This window comes from Columba livia, chromosome 7 (genome assembly GCF_036013475.1).
Source record: "Columba livia isolate bColLiv1 breed racing homer chromosome 7, bColLiv1.pat.W.v2, whole genome shotgun sequence".
In the NCBI taxonomy this organism is placed as follows: domain Eukaryota; kingdom Metazoa; phylum Chordata; class Aves; order Columbiformes; family Columbidae; genus Columba; species Columba livia.
The window spans coordinates 27,309,642-27,315,807 of NC_088608.1; positions in this window are offsets into that span (position 1 = coordinate 27,309,642).

Below are 6,166 nucleotides of genomic sequence, written 5' to 3' on the forward strand. Positions count from 1 at the left end.
AGTAAATCCCATTACAAATCCACAAAGTAGAGTCAGTGTATGTGAAGTAGAAATGGTCAAAATCTGATCCTATTTGAAAAGGAAATGTTGACTTCAATTTGGAGAAGGCTTGTAAATAACTAGATATTACAGGAGAACTGCTCATGAAAAATAAGTCTGTATTCAGTGCTTATGAGTCAATTCAGTTTGAATCACGGTCAAATTAATATAATAAACACAATCAGATCTTTAAGATTTTGCATAGCAGAAGATCAAACATTAGGGGAACTGATCGGGAAAGCTAGCAACATCATGGGGCTCCTGGTCATATGAAGTCTGGCATGTGAGCCAAACATGAGTTAGCAAGAATCCTTTCCCGATATATCAGTGTCAGGAAAAAGAGCAAATATTTTCAAACAACTTCAAACAGCGAGAAGAAAAAAAAATCTAACAAAGTCTGTATGTTACTGGTACTGCAAGGAACAGCTGTATATTAGCTATATCCTTACACTACAGTGCATGGGTTAGCACATGAAAAAAGTAAAACAATGGCAAGATCAGTGTGTTTCAAATTGTCTCTCAATACAGTATATTGGTTTTCTTTCTGACCTCAACTGGGGCTGAGGCAGGGCTGTTGCTTCACTGCAAAAGAGACTGACTTGAGTTGCTTTTCAAGGTAAGTTTCAAGTAAGTAGTCTTTTAAATCTATGGGCTGCTCACTAATTAGGTCTTCAGTCCCATAAAACACATAATTGCCCGTTACTGTATTCAGTAGAAATAGTCAGGTACTTATTACGCACGTGTGTCCAAGTGTTTTCAGGATGACAGTTCATGCCAAAGTCAATTAAGTACAGGGCTCCAAAGTGGTTGGAAGATTATACAGGATCAACATGCAGAGGATGTTTCTTAAGTGAAGGTGCAATGGTCTGGATGTCAGACATGATCAGAAGCATTGCTATGATGTATTTAGCCTTGTGAACAAACAGAAGAGTTGCTGTAACATATAATTATGGAAGAAAACATTGACACAATTAAACCTCTAAGTAATGTCTATTTACACAATATTCACATCCAGCCTGAGGAGCACAGGTTTTTCATCTGTGAATTCCTTTCTTCTGTAGTCTTTCTGTTTTGACTACATTCTTACTGTCAGCAATCAATTTTGTACCTCCTGTTGCAAAACAAGTATTTTATGTTGTTGTGCATAATGAGTTTCAAAATGGTGATTAATTTAGCTAAAAAACTGCACAGTGACTACATGCTACATAAGGCCAAAATAACTGCTTAAGTATAGACATCTAGTTTGAGAGACTCGTGTGTATCTGAGACACCCAAATGGCAAATACAACATAGGTCCTGTAACAGACCTGTGCTCTTCTGGGGTATTAACTGGGTAGCAGGCAGGATACCCTCTGTCATCTCAGATGATAACGAAAGTCTAAGTTTAGGAAAACAGATGAAACCTTTACTCTCTAAAAACCTTACTGAGGCTGTTGGAGACATGCTAAATCTTTAGGACAGCATATGTTTATTAATATGGTATGGTTTTGGTTTGTATGTTATCCGCAGAGTATTTTGCCAATATTTCTACGTTGAGACTTGGTAGCAATTCTGCAGCACTTCTGCACTAGGTATTACAGTCACATTGTGGAAAGCTGGAGGTTCAGGGAGATAGTAAGCTGCATTCAGTTTTCCCAAAGTGTTTTTCAGTCTTTGTGTCCAGCATTTTCCACTGGAAAAGCCTACAGCCAAACAATCAAAACACTATTACTTAGTTGTGCTTTAGATGGCGTGAATTTGGCCTTACATAACTTCCTCCAGGATGATCACTTGGAGCCATCAGAACCCTTGAATGCAGCCTTAACAGGGAACTTGTCCTGGCTGATTTTTAGAAGGCAGTCTGAAAGGAGAATATGAGGGCTCTACAGTACATAGCTTGTTCTGTTGTAGTGAATAAAAGGTTGTAGTAGTAATTGAAGAAGCTACTCACTAGGACAGTAAGAATCATTCCAAATTGTCTGGAGGAACATGCTTATCTTCACAATCATTACTCCTTATACAATAAACACATGGAAATTGGCTGTGGGAATCACTGTTGGAATAAAATGTTTCAGTTCTTTAACATTTTGTATAGGTGCCTAGACTTAGAGATTTAAAGGAAGCCATCAAAAGAAATATTTCATTAACTAATTGAAGATATGAGATTCATGTTTGTGATTCAGCTTTGTTAGGTACAGCCATTTATTTAGTAAAATTATACAGTAATGCTCTGATATATCAAATTAACAAATGCAAGATACATTCAATTCAAGGTTGGTTACTTTTTCTGAAATGCACAGGCCAAAGACAGGACCCAAGAGAACTTACGGCTGGACATATACTTAAGTAGGAAAGGATGGGGGAAGAAAGAAAATTCAAGACCTGTACCTGCCAATGTGGACATGATCTGATCTCCACAGGGGCCTGTGGGAAGTGGAAGGCAAATGGGAGGAAAAAAAAAAGGGGGGGGGGGTGGAAAGGAGGCTTTGGCACACAGGAAGAGAAGACTGAGAAAGTGAGAAAGAGCCTAAATCCAGCAACTGACCAACAGGCTGGGTGCCAGGCATTCTGATCTTGGATTCATTGCTGACTCACCAGGTGGCCACCAACAAATGATTCCACCTTTATGTTTCAGTTTCTCATAAGCAGGGTAATATTTATCTACTAGTCTCATGGAATGTTGTAAAGATAATTAATAAATGTTTGGAAAGTCCTTTGAAGATGAAAGGCCAAATTCACCGTAATGGCTGGGAGGGCATTGAACTAACCTGCTCATTCCTTTTGAGCAAAAGCAGTCTAGACTTCCAGAAAGCACACAAAAAAATGCCAACATACATTTGTTACTGCTGTCTACTCTCTCCTTTACTTATTTTCACCTATGATTACACTTGTATTTAGCTAATGTTTGATTCAGGCAAATCATAGGTGTTCAACTATTTATCAGCTAAAGTTAATCATGTGCCCAACTGATTGTCAGGTAAGATTCCAAGACTAAATGGTGTATAGAGGGCTGTTTTTTATTGTATATCTACAGAAACATCTGACAAACACTTTTTCAAATACAAATAATAATAGCTGGTAAGTTATAAAGAAGCGACAAATACATTTAACACTCATCATCAGCTCTCTGAAGTTGGGACCATTTTCATGATCTATATTTGTGCCTTAGCATCAAAGTACACTATTGAGGGTCGGTGTTTGCTAGAATTCTATTGTTAAAATATATACTAAAAAATCACCACAAACTATAAGCTACATTTATTATAGGATATATTTGTCCCTACTCATAGTAGGGGGGGTTGGACTAGATGACCTTTAAAGGTCCCTTTCAACCCAAACCACTCTATGATTCTAAGATTATTTCACCTAATGTCAAAAGCCTACTACATGTTAGGCAGCTTTGTGTTTATTTATTCACAATCAGACCGGAAGCAGACTGGTATTCTGGGCTGGTCAAAGTCTGGTTACTGACTTTCCCTAATGATTCCTCTACTCAAGACTGAGGTCTCTCAGGAAGGCAAAACAGTCTTAGGCCATTAGTGTCTTACAGGTGCCAGAAGTCAACTGTAATTTCTATCCCACTATGCCTGTCCTCCCTATGGGTCTGTTTAAAGTTTTGTGTGTCAGGATTTATGTATGCAACTATCTCTGAAATCACAATGACTTGACCTGATTTGGTAATATTGATGAACAGAAGAAAGCTCAACTGAGAAAGTTTACTAGCCATCCCTAAATAAAGTTTATTTGTAAACTATGCAAACAAATAATTTAATGAATATTTTTGAACTGTATATTTAGTTTGTTGCCAATTAAGATTTGCTGTGTTTGGGTGAGGTACTGCCACTGACCTAAGTAAATTAACATGATCTAATACACCAATAGAAAAGAAGACTGCTATTCAGTGTGAATTACTAGATGAAATACCAAACATGCCATACTAATCAAGTGATTAGTCCATTTCTGCTTCTCCTATACCTCATCAGTGAGTAAACATTTTTTTTTTTTTAATCTAGGAGAACAAGAATAACTGCTGAAAGACCAAAATATTATTAAATGCTGAGACAAAATTTGGTTTTATGGCCTAATACATTTATAGTTTTGGGCAAACCACTGAAAAGCAATTTATCATCCCTGCAAGGCAGAAAGCAGGGCTGTGTGCTTTATTACCCAATCAAAAAGAAAACAGGGTTGTCCAGCCCATTTTCAAATGGGAACAAAGCCAAGTACACACATAGGTTTTGTAAATAAAAGACAGTGTAATAATGTAGCAAACAAAATAACAGTTAGTTAAAAAACAAACACAGGCTGTATCTCCAAACCATAGCACACAACCTCTAGTTTTCCAAAACACCAGGTATAGCATCACTTGGCAAGTTGCAAAAAGTGACATTACATCTAAATATTCACATCTGAATATGAAAGAAAAACAACAATGTTTTTGTGGCTTGAATGGCTTAACTGAAAATGGGATGCAAACACTGATAATTCACTGCTTGCTGTCTCCTTACTGATACCCAAATGAAATGATCTAGCAGCTTACTAATAGGTAATGTTGGATTCCTCCTCTCTCTGGCTTTGTCAGTGATATACGGTGCACCTGTATTGCAGCCTCTAACACTGATCTGGTTCTGGCGGCCATGAGCTGAGCACAAGCTATAGCCTGTCTAGGAAACAGGGCACGTGCTCAGTCCATGTCAAGCTTTAAGCTGCAAACCTACTAGTCCTGATACTGAACTAATACCACACGTACTACTAACTCCCAGAAAAACATAGCAATAGTGTGTCACATTTACCTTTATGCTTTAGCAGCAGCTTGATAGCTATAAGTGTGAAAATCCCCTGGTCAGTGTCTATTTTTGGTTCTATCACAGATCTTTTGTGTATTCCTAAACAAGTGCGTATTTTGTCTTAGTTTCCTGTGCTATAAAAAGAGAGATATTTTCTAAGGTCTTTTAAAATTTGTGGATGAATAGTGTAATGCATAGTAAATTCAGAGTGCTGTCATATGCAGTCATGTCTAGTTTTATATCCTCTTAATTTCCTTATCTGTAGAATGAGGACTATTTTATGTGTTACAATTAACAGGTCACTAAGAGATTAAAGTAATGAATGTCAGTCAAGTATTCTGAAAACCAGAAAACAGAGGCAGCATTCAAAGAATATTATCATCAGTTTCACCACATGCATATTACATAAAGCTTCACTCTACACAAAGACCAGGGAGCAGAAGACAGGGAACAGTGATGTTATTGTACCAGAGTGGTACTAGAATGATTACTATTGTAAGCCAATGTACTCTATTAGCTGAAGGAAACAGCAGCTGGGGCTCAGAACCCAGTATTCCATTAGTTGTGACATTATAAATCAGAGAGATCATAAAAATGAGGTCAGTTCTCTGGGCTAATTGTGTTTGGCTATTTGTTGAGAATAGTTTGTATCGGAAAGGTCTGTAGCTCAGTTTATAGATCTACTGTACCAAAAAATGAGAAATTCAGAAGGCCTAAAACTCAGCTGAGCTCATCCCCCAGTGGTACCTGTCAGGTTCTCTTGTAGCAGGATGCTGAACACTTTCAAAAATCCCAGTGAAAAGCATGCAGTTTGCAAGATTCATGTCACAATTTGTTCTTTGGGAGGAAAGATCACACTGTTAACACATAAGATGTATGTTTACACAGTGTCCACACTACTCGGTGCTCCTCAGGGAACAAAGCAGTTGGACAAAGCTAAGTACTAGGGCTACTGCTTTATTTTTCCTCACCTACTTGGTTACTAGATACATATATTATACTAGATATTTGGGTAACTCAACCACCATTATCTATCTATCTATAAAAAATATATATATATTAAAAATATATCTAGCAGCACTGAACAGAGGGAACAAGAGGGAAAGTGGAATTAGCAAAAGAAAAATCTGAAACGCAAGGTGTGATTGTATGGGAATTGCGCAAGAATGGTGAGAAGGCCAGTTGTAAATATACTCAAGCAACTGCAGCTGGGGTGTAGAAAAAACACATACATCACACTAATTGTTTTACTGATTTTGTGTGCTTGACAAGTAGAACCTCTGTGTTACATAACACAGACCTGTGAGAAACTCTAAGGCACCTTATTGTTATGCCTGAGATTCCTGCTTTGTGGTGAGAAG